Below are 22,482 nucleotides of genomic sequence, written 5' to 3'. Positions count from 1 at the left end.
GACAAATCGGCAGAAAAGGGTGTCAGCTTGCGCATCAGGCAGCAAGTCACTACTGTGGCCGTGAGTCAGCAGGGTGGCAGCAGTGCAAGGACGGAAGCCAAACGGCTGTGGGGTGCAAATAAGGTCCAAGTAAGCAGTGGCACAGGGGCTAAGTGAGGAAGCGGCATTAGTAGTCACTCAGTTCAGAGTGTTAGCAGTAAAATCACCAACTCGGTGGTGTGGCAGATTTTTGTTAAATCACAGAGGAGCTGAACGTGTGTATATGTAGAATCTGTGAGCAGAAAGTACAGCGAAGGCAGGGAGCAAACATTGGGACCATGGCCCTGCGTCAACACATGCAGCGTCACCATCCAATGGCCTGGCAGAAACGTGTCTCAGATGTGCTGGTCCATCCTGCCGCCACAGCAATAGCAGCAGCACCTAGTGGAACACGTGACATTTCAGCCAGTCAAGGCTCAGGCACCTCTGCCGAAGGGAGCTTTTTGTCTTTGACATCATCTCCTGGTCCACATGCTCCTCCTCCTCGCTACGCATGGTGCCAGCAGTCATTGAACGAGGCTATTACAAAGAGAAAACTGTATGCGTCCAGCCATCCTGAGGTGCAGAAGCTGACCATGCTCCTGTCCAAGTTGTTGGTACTGCAGTCCCACCCTTTCTAAGTCGTGGACTCTGCAGCCTTCAGAAAACTAATGGCTTGTGCCGAATCGAAGTGGAGAGTTCCAAGCCGAAATTTCTTTTCCAATAAGGCAGGACCAGCCCTTTGCAAATATGTAGAACAGAAGGTGGGCCAGTCCTTTCTTCCAAGGTGCACGGCAGAGCGGACGTGTGGAGCTGTAACTATGGTCAGAGCCAGTACATGTCCTTTACAGCCCACTTTATGACTCCACAACCACCTGAGCCTCCACAAGTCTAAGTTCCTCTCCATCATATCACATGTGCAGGGTACAGCGGTGTCATGCAGTTCAACATTTGGTCTGCCTGGGTGAGCAAATTCACACTGGGGAGGAACTGCTCCACGTCATGCAAGGAGAAATCAATCTGTGGCTTTCTCTGTTTCAACTGCAAACCATGGTGACAGACAATGGGAGAAACATGGTGTCCGCGCTGCACTGAGGAGGGATGGTCCATGCGCCCTGCATGGCACAAGTGTTCAATCTGGTTGTCAAAAGGTTCCTGAAGTCTTCCACCCATATGCAACACATTCTAAAAATGGCCAGGAAACTGTGCTTGCACTTCATCCATTCTTACAAAGCCAAGCACAGCCTCCTCGAGTTGCAGCGGCAGAACGCCTGTATGAACAGAGAAAAGCCATTGATTTTTTGATAATGTAAGACTACAGGAGTACTTCCCTGTGTTACTTTGATGTCAGACACTGGCAGCTCATGCGTGACACCTGCCATTTGCTTAGGCCCTTTGAAGAGGACACGTTATTTGTGAGTCACCAGGACTACGGGATGAATAGCGTCATGGTCAGGGCACTGGAGAAATGGTGACTACATCTCATGGCCAGATGAGCCCGTTGCTGGCTGAACTGGAGGAGGAGGAGGACATTGGAGCACAAGCAAAGTCTGGTGAAATTAGTGGTTTTTCTACTCAAGTGACAGAAGAGGAGGAGCAGGAACATCCAGGGGAGGTAGAAGACGAGGCAGATGACGCAAAAGCAGCGTGGCAGTATACAGTGGAGATGGTGGCCGGGAGTCCCTCAGAGTCACTTGAGCAGATGGCCCGCAACACGCTGCTTTGCCTAACTAGTGACAGCCAAATAGTCAACATCCGGCATAGGGATGACTTTTGGCTCTCACCCTCTTGGTTCAAAATGGGTGCCTTTTTTCCAGCTGCCGGAACAACTGGCGTACAATAGAGAAATACTGTGCAGACTGTTAGCCGCTGCCTATGTGTGCCATTGTCCATCCTCTGTCAGGCCTGACCAGGGGATTCCTGGCAGTCCTTGTTCACGTACTACTGCCATGGCTGCTGTGGGGAGATGTGGGTAGCAGCTCCATCAGCAGCAGTTTAAGTCTGGAGTCCTTAATGAGCAGCTTCCTTCAACCACCTAGTGAGGAAGGTAGCTTCCACCAGCAGCAGGACAAGGAGCAGACCCTGCACCCGCATGCATGCTTGGACAGCACTCTACCACCCCATGTAGAGGATCCCCTGGACTAATGGGCAGCCATACTTAATGTGTGGCCGCAACTTGCGGAGTTTGCAGTAGAGAAGCTGTCCTGCCCGACCAGTAGTGTGGCACCAGAGCAAGTGTTCAGTGTGGTGGGGGCCATCGTTACCCCAAGGAGAATTCACTTGTCCACCCGTAATGTGGAGAGACTGACCTTTGTCAAGATGAATCAGGCGTGGATCGGCCAGTATTTCAATACACCAATGCCTTATGCATCAGATTAGATCAGCCATGACACCTCTCCCAAACGTTGAGAAATTAGTCTGTATTCTAACTACCTGCCACTATTCTGATGCTGCCACACATCTGCTGCCAGTTGCACCATCTGCCTCCTACCATCTTTACCAGGGACTGGAATTGTCACCCACCTCCATACTCATTGTGCCGCACTGTGGCCTACCATGTTGCTGCCACCACTAGAATTTGTCATTGTGCCACTCTCTGGCCTCATGCTGCTGCTACTACCGTCATCCAACTACACACACTGTGATTGTGCCACTCCCTGACCTCATGCTGCTGCTGCCACCTCCACACTCTGTCATTGTGCCACACTGTGACCTACCATGTTGCTGCCACCTCCAGAATTTGTCATTGTGCCTCTGTTTGACCTCCTGCTGCCGCTGCTGCTGCCGCCACCTCCACAGTTTGTCATCGTGCCACTCTGTGGCCTACCATGTTGCTGCCACCTCCTGAATTTGTCATACCAATCTCAGACCTCCTGCTGCTGCTGCCGCCACCCCCAAACGCTGTAATTGTGCCACACAGTGGCCTACCATGTTGCTGCCACCACCAGAATTTGTCATTGTGCCACTCTCTGGCCTCATGCTGCTGCTACTGCTGCCGTCCACCTACACACAATGTGATTGTGCCACTCCCTGACCTGCTGCTGCTGCCGCCTCCAAACTTTGTCATTGTGCCACTCTGTGGCCTACCATGTTGCTGCCACCTCCAGAATTTGTCATTGTGCCACTCTCTGACCTCATGCTGCTGCTGCCACCTCCACACTGTCATTGTGCCACACTGTGACCTACCATGTTGCTGCCACCTCCAGAATTTGTCATTGTGCCAATCTGTGGCCTAACATGTTGCTGCCACCTCCTGAATTTGTCATTGTACCAATCTCAGACCTCCTTCTCCTGCTGCTGCTGCCACCCCCAAACGCTGTAATTGTGCTACACGGTGGCCTACCTTGTTGCTGCAACCACCAGAATTTGTCATTGTGCCACTCTCTGAGCTCATGCTGCTGCCGCCACCTCCACACTCTGTCATTCTGCCACTCTGTGGCCTACAATGTTGCTGCCACCTCCATAATATTTCATTGTGCCACTCTGTGGCCTACTCATGCTGCTGCCAACTGACCGCTGTCTCCCTGGAACACCCTTTGATTTCCATAATGCTGTTTTCACCCTCCACCACTCTATGACGTTGAGTCAGAAGGAATGAAAAGCTTCAGGATTGATAGCAAAAAGCAGGAGTGGATACAGAACACAGAGGACATAAAAATATCCCATTTACTGCTCTGGATCAACTCCTGTTTGTTTTTGGCTTTAGCAATACTGATGGCTAATTGACTGATTGAAAGCGGACACTGACGGATGAAAAGAACGGCAAAATGATCAGTGACGTGAATGCAAAATCACTGCCGACACCCTCTCCACTCTTTTGGGGGGTTTCTACATGTATCAGCGTTTAACAGAACAGGTTCAGTCGTAATCGATGGAATCATCTGATGTCAGTGTAAAAAGAGTGCACTCTTTGATGTTATAATGGAATTTTGGCCCTCAGCTCAGTCCTTTCGAGCTGGCACAGACATTACCTTGTCAGGCTGCATTCCTGCTTCACTTATTTGGTCAAGTTGGACCCTGTAAGTGAAGCGATTCTAATCGGTGGCTGTTATGTGCGTGTCATACTAAAAATCAGCATTGTTTGAAGACCAAACCATGCTACCTATGCATATTTGAGCCTAGCACAACGTTCTACAACACCCTACAGCAGTGATGGCAAACCTTTTAGACACCGAGTGCCCAAACTACAACCAAAACCTGCGTGTATTTCACAAAGTGCCGATGCGACAACCTGCTCTGTCACAGGTTTAAATTGTTTAGGCACCCGAGGACACCAATACAGTGAAGGTAAACAAGTTTGGATCATCATTGTAGCTTCCTTCTAAGGTCCTGGGCTGCCTGAGGCTGCAAGAGGCCTTAAGTCCTTTTTGGTAAACTCTAACTCGGGGTGATTCCAAGGGTGCCCATATAGAGGGCTCCGAGTGCCACCTCTGGCACCCGTGCCATAGGTTCGCCACCACTGCCATACAGGCTCTCTACAGCCAGGAAATACCTGTTTTTTAACGTGATTTATCATTATTCGATTCAGGTCGAATCAAATTTAATCAGAAAATTGGGCAAACTCAGCTAATCAAATTTTTGAAAAATTTCCCCATATCTAATTATTATCCTAATGAATAATGAAAAGCAGGGAACCCACTGCTGTATTATTTCTTGGCCCATACTAATTGTTGCCCACACTGTGCAAAAAATCCAGAACTTTTTGTTGGTGGGCTTTGAATCGTACAAGAGCCGAGAGGTTAATAAATACAGGAACTTGTATTCCATGAAGACTAGTACAGTATCAGCATTTAAATATTTATAACCCATAATTTGCTACTGGTTGGATGGATATTCTTAAACTCTATGTTAGAAATAGAAAATCATATGACTCAGCACATGGAGGAACATACAATATTGAGGTCATTCTACATTCATGACAAATATGTGAAAAATTATCACTTTCATGTATTAGTGAATATCAGATGAGTGAAGAAATCAGGAGATACCTTTTTGAGGCTGAGTATATTTGATGGTGAGCTTTCGAGAATACTAGTTCTCTTCGTCAGACATGATGTTATACTCTTCTTCTGCTCTCTATGGCTAACACGGTACAAATCTGCCCTACTATCAGAAGAGTTGGTATCTGGCCTTTCAGTTGTTTGTGTAGTGGATAAATGCTGCAGTTCCTGGGGAGACCCACTACACAGAAAATGAACTATTCTCTGTTGTTCAGGTTACTCAGGAATATATCTGTCTAGATGTAACGTGATTTTAGGCATACTAATGTTACCATTTTAGGCTACAGTAGCTCTAGACCTTTTAAAAGTTAGTTCTTGTATTATCTCAGAAACTTCTGCATAAATCTAGGATTGGTGTTGATTTTTTCTTTAAAGGAGGCTTCGTTATTACTCGTGAAAAATAATGCTTATCTCAAAGATAGCTAGACGGAGTTGGTCACTTTGCTTCAAGTTGTTTGTAATGTTTAGAAGGGAGGATATTGGGCAATTTACCAATATACATCTATTAAAAGTTCTTTCTTGACATGTAAAGTAAAGCCTCCTGGTTCAGTAATGTCGTTAATCTCATAAGCTGTCATCTTTTTCCACAAAACAGCCACAGATCATCTATGAACAATATACCTTCCAGGACTATAAGTTGGTATTCATGAACACAGGAATCACAAGGTGCTGAAAAGTAGAAGTGAGGTCTGTTTATTTGCATCAATAATGGGGTCTAGAAATAAGATCGGTAGTGGACCAATACCCTGCACCCCAACAATAAGCTGCTTTAAGTGATTCCAGCACCCTGGTGGGCAGGGTCGGCTCCAGGTGTCTCGGGCCCCTGGGCGACAGAGCCTCAGTAGGCCCCTTTGCAGTGAACTCACATGGGGGCATTAAAAATTCAGGAAATAAAACAGTCTCCTGTTCCCTAATATATTCCCTAGTTTATCATACCAAACAGCACCTTTATGGTTATTATATATAAAGCCACCCTACCCCTATGGATTTATTAGATACAGCCCCCTCACCCCCATGGATTCCTTATGGACAGCCTTATGTTGGCCCCCAGGTGCCAGTTCTACATGACTAGCCTGCATGCAGCTCACTTTCATTCAAGTGAAAGCTACAATACCAAGCACAGCCACTACTATGTACGGTTTTGTCCTTGGTAAGAAGTGACCCCTTTAAGGCTAAAACACAGGGGTTTTATACATGTGCTTCCACCAATCAATGAAGTAATGTTTTGAAGCTTTGGTGAAAACAAGGACCTCAGTTAAGGCAGCAGTGAAAGTCATCAAACAACATTCAATTATTTTGTGGGAAATTATTATAGTACTGATTTACTACTAATTATTTTACAAATTAGGCAGATTTTTTAAATAAACAAAGCTAGATGCCACCGCTGACAGTCACAAAGTTATTCATTATGAAGCAATTTCTGAACTGCTGTGGAAATTTTGGCTTTAGCATATCACAATAATAAAAATTAGACAAACTGGTAATTTTAAACAAATCACTTTGATATATCATGTTACATATTGCTCGGACTCCAGTGAATATGTCCTTGAAGAAGGATGCAGAAAAATGATTAATCCCATAATTGGGTTTATTAGTCTTCTCTCTGCGGAGCAATAGACATCTCATTTTCATCTGCATTTGATTGTAGTCTCTGTCACACAAAGACAAAGATTTTAATAAGCGATATTGATGAAAGATGGAGATGTGTAATCATTTAAATGAACTATGTATGTGCTGCTCTATTGTGCTCCTTTGTAAAATATAAAACACAAACAAAAACATCACATTTCCAAATGATAATTTTGCCTTGTGTGTGGAAAAGGCAGGATCATTTGTGCAGCTTCACATTTCATTACATCCCTAAAATAAAAGAGCTGATATGAGAGGATGTGCGCTCCCATTTTCTTTAACATGAAAATGACTTGTTTTACTCAGTAAACACAACTGTCATTTTATGAGATGACAAAACTTAATAACTTCTACAGGAGCATAACTGAAAAATTCTGAAAGGTGACGAAAAATAATCAATCACTTTTTTCCCTCTTCCAGACTTGAATAGGTCCATAACTATAAATCAAGAATATATAAAAATATAATATCAAGAAATAAAAGTGGCTCTTACTAGGTATAAGTTGATGATTATTAGATCAAAATATATTTAAATAATCCATTTTGAAGCAGTTGTATGAACATTTTCTCATTTAGTTGAAGGGGGAATGTTGTAAGTGTACTGCTATAAGAATTTTTTATATGCCACCACTGCTTATAAATGTTTTATTTGGCATCTATTCTGGATGGGCACTGTTTTTGGCCCTACCATTGACTATGTGATGAGACATCCTGGGGGGAAATTAATTAAGACTGGCATGTAGAACGGCAGTATAAAAGTACAACAGTAAAGTATAAAAATTGTTGCCTAGTTCCGTGCTAAGAAAAGATAAGCAAATCTCTAATTTACTATAATTATCTATCTGTAGCTGTTTAGCATCAAGCAGAGGTTTTACCTTTCCAACCAGGCTAATCTCCATTTGCCATTTAGTACAGCTAGAGTGGACAGGAGGCTTGTTGAGATGTCTGTAGTCATGTCATAAGCTTGTGACTCATCACATACTGCAGGCCAATTACAAACAAGCTCTCCTGCATCATTTAAAAGTACCACCGGCGGTGGCCATGCGCCAAGAAGCTCTGGCGCAAACTCCGGTTCCAACCTGATCTCCCCCGACATGCGCATAGTGGGAGTCGGAGAATGCCAGAAACTGGTGGAGAAGTCCCCACTGTACCCAAGTAGTTCTTAATGTATTATGTGTATGGAGCTTGTCAAATATTGTAAAAAAGGAAAGAAAATTGTCAATAAAAAGAAAAAAATTCCAGAAATTGCATAATATTTATATTGCAGCTCAGCTTCCGGCAAGTTATCATTTCTGCCAGTGGAAAGAGTTAATCTTGTAATAAAATTATATTGTTGTTAAAAGTACTATTGTTGTACCATGTTATGTGCTAAAGTAATAGAAGAGCAGTGGCGTAACGATTGTGGTCCGGGTGATGGACCTGGGCCCGTCAGAGGTGAAAAGCATCAATTGTATAACACATATACAACTGATTACAATCGCGATGCAGGCAGGCAGATGCCTGTCTAACTGCCATGCCTGGGCACACTGATGACATCAGCAGCAGCTCTACCGCCGAGTCATACAGTGAGCGCAGCTAGAGTGCACGGCACTTACACAGACCCCAGGAAGAAGGTGAACTGGGCAGGGAAGGGACACATGCAGGATATCAGGCGCACGATCTTAGTGAATCGCGGCACAATGCATTCTCGTCGGATAATGCACTCTCGGTGAACAACTCCAGACGGGTAAGTAAATGTGCCCCAATACCTCACTCATATTGTAAGTACCTGGGTAAACTTTTTCCCTTCTGCCCAGAGAAGCTGCAGGTCACTGTTAGGACTTCCTATGACATACTGTGTCTTTTGAACTTCCGGTTGGCCAAGGCGCCAGGCATGCATTACAGAAAGCATGGACCCTCCATGAACACGACTCCCATGTCACCTGCTGGAGGTGTTGTGGGGATGTTCTTGGCAAACTTTCCAACACCTTAAAAGTAAATGGTAAGCAAAAAATAAACTATTTATATTTTACATCTAGTTGGTGATATGATCATATTATTATATAATCTCCTTCGCCTTTACCCTCTACCTGTGCTGACACTCTAAAATTGTTATACATAAAAAAGCTTCAAAAATGTCTTTCTCCACTTAAAATTGCTAATGGCTCAGACATTTACCATTTACCGTATGTTCTGAACTGATAATTTGGAAATAAATACTCCAAGGCCAGTGTAATATCTAGCATTTTATAGAAAACATTCTGTCCATTTACAGGAGGACAGTCAGTGAGCGGAGCTTAGAAACTGATCTATAGATTGCCTTGGGTCTTATACTTCAAACTGAGTACAACCAAATGAAAAGAACCAGATGTTCTGATTCAATTTATTCATTTAGATACGACGAACACTACACATATAGCATAGAAAGCAAGTGATATACTGTGTAGCTCGCTGCAAAGGTGCCATTGCTATAGTCATAAGAGATTGATAAAAAAGAGCCAGGTATGATAGACTCGCTGCTCACAGGTACTTCAAAATGAGATCTTTTATTATTATTAATGCACAAGAGGTGGAAAAAGCATTTCAGGAACCGTTCCATTCGTCAGGTCCAAGTGACTTCTAAAATATTGACATAAAAATAATTGACATACAAATATTTATACAATGAAAAAATAATAAACAAAGCTATTGCAAAACCAATAGCAATATTTTATAAGTTTTTGCCATTGAAAAAATCTGAGAACTCAGGGCGGACATCATCCTAGATTTAATACATGGTGCTGTATTGAAAGGTCAGAGAATGGAGCTGGGAATACGGTGATGATTTCTAATTTATTTACTGTAAATTATTTAGATGAAAAAAAACAAACTATTTAAAAAATATAGGGTTTTTGTAATTGAAACAGTTAAAAGAGAGTAATTTGTAAAAACTCTTTCAGCTGAATAACATCAACTAATTAATTTTCTTGAGCATTGCTGCTGATATTATGTAAACTGTTTTACATGCTTGCCTTGTGGTCAAGGTTGTAATTGCAGCCTCTAGGACCTCTCCCTGTCCTCCACAATGCTATCACCACCCAGAGGCATTGTGCTTCAGTTCCTGTGTGTAGAGTGCACTGGACTTTTAAGAAACTCTAAACTTACAGTCTTCTCCTAACCAATCTCCTACACATGGGAGGGCTATTTGAGGCAGCTCCTCCCACCAGAAGATGCATAAAAGTTCTTAACTTTAAGGTGTTTCCATGCTGTACCAATGTGAGCCTGTGTATAATCAATGGCTTGTCTTCTGACTTTAATATCAATATATATTATATACCGCTACTGTGTATGGGTTGAAGCAGAATCCAAGGACTTTGCTAAGAAATGACCAGATAAATATACAGCTGATTACTGCTGCACACACTGTATGATGTCATCACACCGCGCCAACGCCACATTGTGCTGGACAAGTGCACAAACCTGTTTCTCCCTGCGCTGCTGCACTGGAAGCCAAGGCAGAAGAGGTTTCTATGGGGATCGCTAGAGGTGAGAACTGAGTTTAATCTTTTTCTTTAATAATTTACAATATGAACAATATTGAACAATATGGAAACATCTGCAATGCGTTCTTCACACATATTGTTCTTCACATACTATTATGAAGAACACCGTACGGCACTTGTGTCTTCGGATAAGTTAGCAGATGTATGGAACATCTGCAATGTGTTCTTCACTGTGTTCTTTCAATGTGTTCTTTCAGTGAAAACATCTGCAAACATCTGCAATGTGTTCTTCTTTAGTGTTCTTTCAATGTGTTCTTTCAGTGAAAAATTATTGAGTCTCCCATTGACTTCAATGGGGTTCTTTATTCGATACAAGCACTCGAGCATCCGGAAAAGTTTGACCTGAGCAATGAGCACTCGAGCATTTTAGTGCTCGCTCATCTCTAGTCATTTCATATGTGAGGTGGGCACATTATGGGCTGATCAGGCTACTTAAAAATAGGCAAATCATCACTAGTATAGGTCATTGCAGTAAAATGGCAATGGCTAGTCAAATAATAAGTGTAATAACCATGAAAACATTTACAAATTAAGCTGAAGTGCTTTGGCAGAGCACCTCAGGGCTCCGACTTCACATCTCGCTGGACCTAGGAGTGATGTAACTGAAGGGGAAGGGTGAAAGAAGGCACTGGGTGGTAGCAGTGAAGCATATGGCTTTGTTATTGCTGTGGAGCTAGAGGCCTGAAGTGCTTAGCTAACACCTTTAGAGCACTTCAGCCTAATTTGAATATTTATAAAATGGTGTTTTGGCATGGAAGGAGCAGCTGGATGTATGAAATGTGTGGGCATAACCCACACATGCATAACATAGTAGTTAGTTCAAAACTGTTGTGACAGATTACATTTAAGGCTAAAAGTTTGCTGACCCCGCCTATTTATAATGGCTCCTCCTTTTGCCAATTTGGACCCACCCACAGCATAGATTATTTTCCAGGGCAACTTTAATTTCTCAATCCACCCCTGGACTCTCCAACAGAAAACTAACTACCTTGTTAGAGGCAATGGCCCACATTTATCATAAACAGTGCAAACTGCCTGTATTGTATGCAGGGTGCGGCAGATTAATTAATTGTGCATGTTCTCATGAATCTGCTCCGACAGGGAGCACCAACTTTTTTTGGTGTACTGTTAACTTAGGACATGCAACTCAATTCTGCCAGATTCTGCATTATAAATGCAAAGCACAGTCCAACTAAGCACCTGAAGGATTCTTTTTGTGCAGAAATTTGAGTCACGTGCGACACAATGTAGCATGGATATTTATTAAAAACATGTGCAATTTGCACTAGAAAGAATGTGCAAACATTCTGTAACCAAAGTTTCTGATGACCTACTGTCAGCTTAGGAAAAACATCACTAATTTGTTCTCCTCCTGACGTGTCCTCTGCTTTTGACACGGTCGACCATTCTGTCCTGCTGCAGAGGCTTTTTTCTCTTGGTATCACTGACCATGCCATCTCCTGGATCCCCTCATACCTTTCCATCCGGACGCTCAGTGTCTATCACTCTCACACCATCTCTTCACCTCACCCCCTCTCTGTTGGTCTACCTCAGGGCTCTGTGCTGGGACCACTGCTCTTCACCCTCTACACCTCTGGGCTGGGACATCTATTAAATCCTATGTCTTCCAATATCATTCATATGCGGACGTTACACAGATCTATATTTCTGGTCCAGATATCTCCTCTCTTCTAGCCAGAATTACAGTGTCTGTCAGCCATATGCTCCTTTTTATCTTCCCGTTTTCTAAAGCTTAACATGGACAAAACAGAATCTTTCCTCCAGCTAACACATCCCTCCCACCTGACCTAGCCGTCACAATTCATGGCTGCACACTCTCCCCGGGTCAGTTGCCTTGGAGCTGCCTTTGACACTGCCTTATCCTTTAAGCCTCACATCCAGACCCTTACTGCAACCTGCCGCCTCCATCTCAGGAACATCTCTTGCATTCAACGCTTCCTAAATCCAGAGTCTCCAAAATCACTAGTCCATGCCCTCATCATCTCTCACTTGGACTACGGCAACATTCTTCTCTGCAGTCTCCCAGCTAACTATCTAAAACCCTTCCAATCTATCCTAAACTCTGCTGCCTGGCTATTCCATCTGTCTCATCGATTCTACTCTGCATCTCCTCTCTGCCAGTCTCTCCACTGGTTACCAGCGAATTTAATTTAAAATACTAACCATGACCTACAAAGCCATCCACAACATGTGCCCTCCATATATCAGGCAACACCGCCTCACATGTAATCTCCGCTCCTCACAGGACCTTCAGCTTTTCTCTACTACCATCCACTTTTCTCATAACCGTCTCCAGGACTTCTCCCGTGCTTCCCCCATACTCTGGAACTTTATATCAAAATGTGTCAGACTGTCCCCCACTTTCCAAAACTTCAAACTTAACACGAAAACCCACCTGTTCATAATCACCTATAAGGCACAATAACTGCACTGCTCCCTTACCTCATTTATCCCCACCCCCTCCCCATATAGATTGTGAGCCCTCACAGGCAGGGTCCTCCTCCTACTTGTCTCCTGATGACTAGTTTTGTATTTGTACTTGCACCTGTTTTTGTTTTTTTGTCTTAATGTAATGTATGTGACCCCTACTGATTGTATAGCAAGTTGGAATTAATGGAGCTCCAAAAATAAATAATAATAATTATAATAATGATGTGCAAAGTCTGACAGAATACTGGCGCAGGGACTTTAATAAATCTGGACCAATGAGTCTTTTGGACAGCTTTGGTGTCTATCCATGAGGGGCTTCCTTTTTTTTTTAATGTTCCGCTCCTATGATGAACCAAAAAAAGCAGAAGCCTTTGCAGAGAACCTAAGCCTATGCATCACAATTGGTTATATTGACTTTAATGTAAAAAAAAATTTCCTTGGTATTTTTACTAAATAGAATATTTTAATAGACAGAACCAAACTGAAGCTAAACGGTGGCATAGAAATCATAAAACTCAGTGGGGATGTTTGTGGAGTCTTTTATCAATGTAATTCTGTAAAAATGGAGGAAAAAATATCAGCGTGAACAAATCTTTTATTCTCTGTAAGTCTGGGTGGTTCGCTTGACAAAAACAAAATCCTCTGCATTAAACTAGCATGTGATGTTCAGGTAAATATGGTTTGTGTATGATTTGTAGTTTGCATTGCTTCTTTCCTCCTTATCATGTAGTAATGACACAGCCGGAGGTGGCTGGATTGTTAGAAGCAACTATGCATATCTGGTCCTGGAAATCATTCCATTTATAGAAGCATTAGATGTGTAACAAAACAGCCTATAAGGTATATTTCTGGTCTCTAACAGCAGGTTGCCTTATGTATTCAACATCAGCATTTAAGTTCACTGCTGCTGAACTGAATTCATATCAGTAGAAATTTCTATCAAGCAGTGGGGAATGCAGGTCATTTTCCAATGCTGTCTTGCTGAGTTATCTTCAGAAATGTTTCTAAATCGAGCAAAAGTATTAAAAGGTTGTGTAGAATAATTCATTGCATACTTTTACATATCCTGGCTGTTGCTTTACTCGGATAATGACTGCTAAAAACTATTTAGTTATAATTAAACCGCTTGGCTGATTCTTTCTCTTTCTTAATGTTTTCTGCGCGGCTGGATAGAATACTTTACCTATAATATTTCTCTCAGCGTTTTTATCGTTTTTTAAATGTTGAGTAGTTACACAAAACTTGCAGTCATGAATCATTATTTTCTCCTGCTTCTGCCACTACAATGGACTTGTCTTCTCCAGATAGGATTCTAGCTTTAAAAGCTTGCTCATATGCAATAGACCCATTTATCCGGTTCTATGCCTCAATGTGTAACTATCATTACATGTCACATGAAGTAATGCTGCTTCCAGGGAAAGATGTATCCATAATATGGTATCTCATGGAGCATGTCATTATTTTGTTAGTTTTTCTATTCTTCTCCACATTATCAAAATAATGTCAACTTAAATACAATAAATTTGAGGGAACCAGCCAACACATTCTACCTCATTATAGAATTCCCCCTTTCATGTAAAATTTCACCCATTTTTGTCATATTTGCCAGATCTGAGTCAAGTTTAGAGGCTGCAGGGGAAGTATCACTTCAGATGCCCTTGTCTTCTATAGCATCTAAATACATTGTCTCAAATTAAAGATAAGAATCTTATGATTTAGATCACATCAGGTTTCTTGTGATCTACAGAACCAGAGATACGGACAGTTAAAGGGAATCTGTCTTTAGGAAGGTCATTTTTACATGATGACAGGTTCCAATAACTTCTGACACGTTGAATTTAAAAATGTCCTTGTTGTGCATCTGAATAATTCCAATGATTTTTTTAATTGTTTCTTTAACATTATCTGGCTCCATTCTAGCAGTGTGAGGTGAGCCCCGAGGGGAGCAGATCAAACGACACAAATCATCTTCTTGTAAGTCCCTCCTCCCTCAGCCTCTCCCCTGGTCCCTCCCCCCGGCGGTGAGCTCACCGCCAACAGCAACCTTTCATTTGAACTGCCCACCCCAGCTGGGACTCACACACCACTGGCAGGGAGCCAGCTAATGCTAAAGATACAAATAAGAAGCAGAATTATTCAGATGCATGACAAAGGCATTTTTTAAATCAACATACTAGAGGCTATTGGAACCTGTCACCATGTAAACATCACCGTCCTGATGACAGGTTCCCACGTGAGCTGCAGATAAAATCCAATTCCTGCCTCTTTCCAATTATCTGTATCTCACATTCTGTAGATCACAGAACCTGTGAATGTCCATTTTCAACCCTATAGATATGCCTTTGGCCATATAAGTAGATGTAGCTGGGTCAGTGGCTGCCGAGAAAATGTAATCATGGTCTCTAACTCTGGGCTTTTTATATTATAAACAGTGTTTTAAAATTTAAACTTATTTTTGAGATACATGTCTGCGTATTGTATATTGGTACAAAAAAATTGTGAAACAGGACCTGTTTGGAGGTTACAGAAAGCTATCTGTTGTTCTGCTACATTCAATTTGTGTTAAATCAACTAGGTATATGTGATAAATGAAGTCTGCACTGCAGGGCAAAGAATTTCTATTAACTACATATTACGGATAAAAGCAAAGTGGTACAGTCAAGATCACACCGTCTCAGGTAAAGCAAGCTGCCATTCTTTTCACCTTACAATCCACGTCCATCAGGCATCTGTACTGCAGCACTAAATACAGCATGGCATTTAAGCAGTGGTGGGTATAGTTCATTAAGGTAAAAGATCCAAATTACAATTGATTGTCCATGAATATAAAGGTTAAGGCAAAGTGTTATTTAGTCAGAGGTGCTCTTTACTCCATGAGATGAATTAGATTTTACAAGATTAATCTAACTCATTAAACTGGAGAAAAAAACCTTGAAAATATATTTCTGATTGAGTAGACTTCCAGATATTACATTTCTTTCTATATTAATAGGCAAAAGCTACAGAATCTAAAGAGTGAAGATTGAAGTGACCGAATATTAACAAGACAGAATCACAGTTCGCAAACTGTTTCCTGTACCATCTTGACAGAGAAAATGCCATTTTCCAGGCCTTTCCCATGGGTTCACGACAAGAATAGGAAGCACAGAACAGCTGAGACCCAGCAAGTTCTCAAATGTAAGTGGCAGGGGGTGACATTTACTTTTTTAATATTTACAGCTGACTCTGCACATTTTGTTACCATTGAACCATTGTCACCAGTTGAACCTCATCAGATTAATTACATATGGTTTTATCAGTTGTCATTAATGGAACTTCTTCTGATGCAACCAATAAAGTGTAAATAAAAAAAAAAGTTACAAAAAAACACACACAAAATTGACCACCCCTTCAAAAAAAAATAAAGGGAAATCACACACATTTTTCACTTTTACACCTGGACTAAAAAAACAATAAAACTATAAGGGTGAGAATTTGGTCAGGATTTTGCATCAGTACCAACATGTAACAGATGCAGATATTTCCCAAAATTCTTTCCTGAATTGACATTGTTTAATCATCATAAAAATTTATATTAAATGCAATAAAGGAATAAAAACCGCCAGGTCATATATGATTTATTTAAGGATACACAGCGGGTCGGGATCCCATGATGAAAACATCATCCAAAGAAGCAAAAATAATCCTTTAAGCATAGCATGTAACCCTATTTCTTCAGTCTTTAGAAATTCCTCTTTAATCCACCGTTAATGAGTATAATCGGATGGCTGATCCATTCAGTCTCCTGCAGTGTAACTTCTGTATCATCTCAGTGATAAAACTTTCACATATTTCACATCAGAGAAATCATGTGTCTTTAAATGTAAAAGTTTAAAGGTTAAAATAGAAATGTAATACATACATTTTATCTATGTCTGTTGAATAGTCCAAAAAATTAAATGGGCTTTGGCCCTCTTCATAGCCGGTAAGTCTTTGCTGCATATTGCAGCGCACATATCGCACCAATTGCAGGTGTTAACCCACTGATCGCCACCGGCAAAGTTGCCGGCTGCTTAAGGATCTTGCCGAGGATTGTCGCTCCTTGTTATTGGGGAGCGGAAATCCACCGCCCGAGCCTGCCTTGCTTTAACCCTTTTACTGTATTATGGCAATATATGATAGGATCGATCAGACAACCTAGGGGTAATGTACCCTAGGGAGTCTGAAAAATAGTAAAAATAAAAAAAGAAGTTTTAAAAAGAAATTATAATAAAAAACGTAAAAAATTCAAATCACCCACCTTTAACTACAACTGATATAAATATGAATAAAAAGTAAGAATCATAAACAAATTAGGTATCTCTGCATCCGGAAATGCCCGTTCTATCAAAATATAATAACTTTTTTTCACTGCGTTTAACCCCGTAACGGAAAATAGCGGCCAAAGCCAAAAATGGCACTTTTTGCCATCTAAAAAAATATAAAAATTCTATAAAAAGTGATCAAAACATCATACAGTCCTTAAAATGGTAGCATTGAAAATGTCCTCAAAAGTTGCAAAAAATGACACCTCTCACAGCTCTGTACAACGAAGTATAAAAAAGTTATTAGCCGCAGAATATGGCAACAACATTTTTTTTTTTTTTGCACAGTTTTTGTAAATGTATGAAAACATTATAAAACCTATACAAATTTGGTATCCCCGTAATTGTACCGACCCAAAGAATAAAGTAAATGTGTCATTTGGGGCATACAGTGAAAGTGGTAAAATCCAAGCCCTCAAGAAAACGGCACAAATTTTTCCACCAATTTCACTGTATTTGGAATTTTGTTCCCGCATTCCAGTACACGGCATGCAATATTAGATACTGTCCCTGTAAAGTGAAAATCGTTAGGCAGAAAACAAGCCATGACACAGCTCTGTACATGGAAAAATAAAAAAGTTATAGATTTTTGAAGGTGTGGAGTGAAAAATGAACACGCAATAACGAAAAAGGGCTGTGGCGGGAACAGGTTAATCATCATTCCAAGTTAATGAATGAAAAAGAATTGTATATTTCAATAAAAATACAAGCAAACTCACTAACCGATTACAAGAAAATGTCAGTGTGGATGCATTTTTGTTCATCCATAAAAGTATCTGCTAGCCCAGCCACGGCCTAATATTTAAACTTTAAAAAAAAAATTGGAACTTAATCCGGCGGCCCTCTTCATCCCTGAATAGGGTGAGGAGGAGCGCTGGAGGTAAGTCTTGACTTTATTATTTTTATGCGGCTCCGCTGTGGACATTTTATTTGGGGGAAGGCAAGCACTGCTTGGGGCATTTCGTTAATGGGGGAGCACTACTGGGGGCATTTCATTAGGGGGGCACTACTAGGGACATTTTATGGAGAAGGAGCACTGCTCGGGGCATTTCATTAGTGGAGGAGCACTGCTGGTGGCATTCCATTGGGTGAAGAGCACTGCTAGGGGCATTTAATTAGGTGGTAAGCACTTCTCTGGGCATTTCATTAATGGGGGAGCACTGCTGGGGACAATTTATTGATGGGGGAAACACTGCAGGGGACATTTCATTAATGGGGGGCACATCTGTGTTTGTTCCATAGGGGGAGTACTGCTGTGGACATTGCGTTGAGGGAAGCACTGCTGGGGGCATATCATTAATGGGGGAGCACTGCTAGGGGCATTTCATTAACTGGGGAAAACTGCTGGGGATATTTAATTGGGGGAGCACTTCTGGGGACTTTGCATTTGGGGGCACACTGCTGGGGACAGTGCATTGGGGAAGCACTGCTGTGGACATTTATTAATGGCAGGGAGGTTGCTGCAGACATTTTATTAAAGAGAGAAGCTGCTGCAGACACTTTATTAGTGAGAGGAGGTTGCTGCTGGACATTTCATTGATGAGAGTAGCCTAAGCTAAGTTTTCACAATTTTTTTATCCCAGTTTTTGTGGTAAAATTGGGTACCTTGGTGTACACTCAGGTCGTCTTATACTTGCATATAGGGCGGTTCAATAAGTAACCGTGTTAGAAATGAAGACACCATTTTTTCAAAAACATTTATTTTTCAACATAGCCCCCTTTTAGAAAGATACACTTCTCCCAATGTTCCTGCCATTTTTTAACCCCTCCAAAAAATAGGAATTGTTGAAAAATACGCCTCTGTCTCAGCAATGACTTCCTCGTTTGAGCTAAATTTTTTTCCCGCAAGCCATTTCTTCATGTTAGGGAACAAGAAAAAGTTGCAGGGAGCCAGATCGGGTGAATACGGGGGCTCCAGCAGCAATTCATAACGCAATTCATGCAGTTTGGCGGCGACAACTCCGGATGAATGTGCTGGTGCGTTATCATGTTGAAATCACACCTTCTTTTTCGCCAAATGCGGCTGTGTCTCCAATTTTTTATTGAAGCGGTCCAATAACTCACTGTAGTAATGTCCAGTGATCTTTCTTCCTTTTTCTAAAAATTCCATGAGGATAATGCCATTAATATCTCAAAAAGGTCGCAATGACCTTTCTGGCTGATGGGACCGTCTTTGCCTTCTTTGGAACAAATTCACTGCTTTTGAAATCAATTGCTTTGATTGTTGCTTAGTTTCTGGTGTGTAAAGATGAATCCAGGTTTCATCAACGGTGACAAAAAATAACACAAAAACTCCTTCGGATCTTACTTAAATTGCTCCAAACACTGCTTCGAAGTTAAAGGATGAAATCATGCGAGCAGACCACCCGGTAGGCTACTTAATGCTGATGCCGGCACATAGTTTTGTTAGGCTCGGCAAACTTTACTTTATCTGAAAAAACTATTTTCTTACATATTTAAATGAGCCTTCCGGTGCTACCCTGTGCCATCTTCGGGCTGGCGGTGGCTTCCGATGCTTTTCCCGTTTTTTCATTTCCATTTTTCACTCCCCACCTTCAAATATCTATAACTTTTTTATTTTTACACGTAAAAAGCTATGTGACGGCTCGTTTTTTGCTTAACAAATTGCACTTCATAGTGACCGCATTGAATATTCCATGCCATGTACTGGGAAGTGGGAAAAAAATTCCAAATGCAGTGAAAATGGTGAAAAAACGCATTTGTGTCATATTCTTGTGGGCTTGGATATTACGGCTTTCACTTCACGCCACAAATGATGCATCTAATTTATTCTTTGGGTCAGTACGATTACAGGGATACCAAATTTGTATAGGTTTTATAATGTTTTCATACATTTACAAAAATTAAAACCTCATGAACAAAAAATTTTTTTTATTTTGCCGTCTTCTTGTGCTTATAACTTTTCCATACTTCGTTGTATGGAGTTGTGGGTGGTGTCATCTTTTGCAACTTTTGATGGTGTTTTCAATAATATTATTTTTAGGACTGTACGACCTTTTGATCACTTTTTATAGAATTTAAAAAAAAAATTTTAAATGGCAAAAAGTGCCAGTTTTGACTTTGGACACGATTTTCCGTTACGGGCATTTCGGACGCGGCAATACCTAATGTGTTTATGATTTTTACTGTTTATTTATATTTATATCAGTTCTAGGGAAAGGGGGGTGATTTGAATTTTTAGTTTTTTTATTATAATTTTTTTTTAAAACTTTTTTTTAATTTTTATTTTTACTATTTTTCAGACTCCCTAGGGTACTTTAACCCTAGGTTGTCTGATCGATCCTACCATATACTGCCATACTACAGTATGGCAGTATATGTGGATTTTACTCCTCAAACATTACAATGTGCTGATAGCTGGTAGCTTCGTGAGACCCGAAGCTACCATGGCGACAGATCGCCACTCCCCGATGACGTCACGGGGAGCGGCAATCCTCTGGAAGATGGCGGCGCCCATGCGATCAGCAAGAAAACACCCGCGATTGGTTCCGGCACCGATCGCGGGTGTTACCGGTAAGCCTTTGCTGCAATATGCAGCAGAGACTTACCGGCTATGGAGAGGGCTCGGCCCGCGATACCGGTTAATTATTCCTCCTTCAGGTGCCGAGAGCCGTGACGTCACCAAGCTCTCGGCACCTGAAGAAGGAATAATTAAACATCGGAAGCCACCGCCAGCCCGAAGATGGCGCAGGGTAGCTCCGGAGGGCTCATTTAAATATGTAAAAAAATAGTTTTTTTAGCTAAAGTAAAGTTTACCGAGCCTAACAAAACTATGTGCCGGCATCAGCATTAAGTAGCCTACCAGGTGGTCTGCTCGCATGATTTCATCATGCGGGCAGTGGTTGGTTTCCTTTAACAGCCCTGTTCCACTTGTTGTCCACCGTGAGTAATTGCAGCACCCATCGGGGCACCAATTCTTTCATCGCCAACCTATCATGTAAAATATTATTTGCCCTTCCAGTCGACACACCTTCAGCCTCTGCTACTTTGTGCACTTTAGTTTGTCGATCAGCGAGTATCATGTTATGATACCATTTTTGAATGGTTTCCTCTGTAACCAAGTCGGCTGGGTGTCCTGGTCGCTTCTAATCAAAAACGGATGTTCGCCCATGTTTAAATTCATTGAACCAATATCTAGCTGTGGTCATAGATGGCGGAGTGTCCCTATAAACAGCATCCAACCTTGCTTTTATCTCCTCGCATTTTTTGCCATCCAAAAACAAAAAGCGAATTACCAAACTATACTGCTCTTTTTCCATCTTAGCGAAAATCACGAAACACGTCTTACTCAAATGGCTGCCAAATCCAAACTAACCTATCAGTCTGCAATTTGTTTTGCTGTTGTTTGAAAGATGGCAGCACACAATGATAACACCAACTTCCCCGAGGAGCTCCCTCTGTCATCAAACACAGGTATTTATTGAATCGTCCTATGTGGTATGTATGTTTTTTTCTTCACTGTAAAAAACCCAAAGAAAAATGGAATTATAGGTGTGTGGGGGCTGCTATAGAAAAAGGGTTATTATAATCTCCCCTTTTGTGTAGACGTCTTCTTATCAAGACACTTAAAGGAGGCTGCAGAAAAAGGGGCACTATAACAGGGGCCTACAGAAAAGGGGGCAGCTGCTGGAAATGGGACATTATATGGGTTGGGGGTTAGATATGGACCATTTGCGGGAGACACAATTTTTCTCCAGGGAAAATGGTAAAAAGACTTGCCCAGTTGCTGAAAAAAAAAAAAGCTGGTCCCCAGCTACAAAAAGGTTGGAGAACACTGTGCTAGCCCATGTAAATATCACAGTACAACAAGAGCATATTATATTTACCTACCTAAAAAATGAAAAAGAAAACACTGATGGAATATACGGTCATTTAATAACAATCTGGACAATCCTACTTAAGAACACCCAACTTACAGACGACCCCTAGTTACAAACGGACCTCTGGATATTGGTAATTTACTGTACTTTAGCCATGGTCTACAATAAACAGCTGTAACAGTTTTCATAGGTGTCTGTAATTAAAAATGTATTGTTAATCCTGGTTTTTATGACAACCCAACATTTTTAAAATCCAATTGTCACAGAGACCAAAGAAAATTTGACTGGGGTAACAATGATAATGTATACAGTTCCGACTTGCATACATATTCAACTTATGAACAAACCTGCAGAACCTATCCTGTACGTAACCTGGGGACTGCTTGTAGTAAAGTACTATTACTTACTGTATGGAGGCACTGCAGAGGAATGGCAGTGCCCTTCAGACTATTCTCTCTTGCACACTCTTGTACTGATTTACACTGAGGATTTAGTGCACATAAATGCTGGGCTGCAAATCCACAGGTAATATGTATGCAGGTACCCTAGAATTTTGGGGTTGGAAAACCCTGTTAAGTGGAGGGGGCTTCAAACACATTTTTGCAATGGGGTCCTGCCTTTCCTAGTTAACACCCCTGAAAGCTGAGCTGTAATTGGTTGCCAGGGGCAGCTAAACACA

The 22,482-nt window shown here is 41.6% G+C and overlaps 1 long non-coding RNA gene across 1 annotated transcript in view; it reads left to right on the top strand.

Annotated features, from left to right (window-relative positions):
- The window catches only part of LOC140129017 (uncharacterized), a 101,354-nt gene that overhangs the window by 78,537 nt on the left and 335 nt on the right, over nucleotides 1–22,482 (top strand). Inside the window, exons 2-3 of the long non-coding RNA XR_011855252.1 lie at nucleotides 15,612–15,796; nucleotides 21,248–21,396. This is a non-coding gene — a long non-coding RNA (uncharacterized lncRNA). The remainder of the gene's footprint in view (nucleotides 1–15,611; nucleotides 15,797–21,247; nucleotides 21,397–22,482) is intronic.

Source organism: Engystomops pustulosus, chromosome 4, assembly GCF_040894005.1.
Source record: "Engystomops pustulosus chromosome 4, aEngPut4.maternal, whole genome shotgun sequence".
NCBI lineage: Eukaryota > Metazoa > Chordata > Amphibia > Anura > Leptodactylidae > Engystomops > Engystomops pustulosus.
This window is presented reverse-complemented; position numbering and strand designations above follow the sequence as displayed.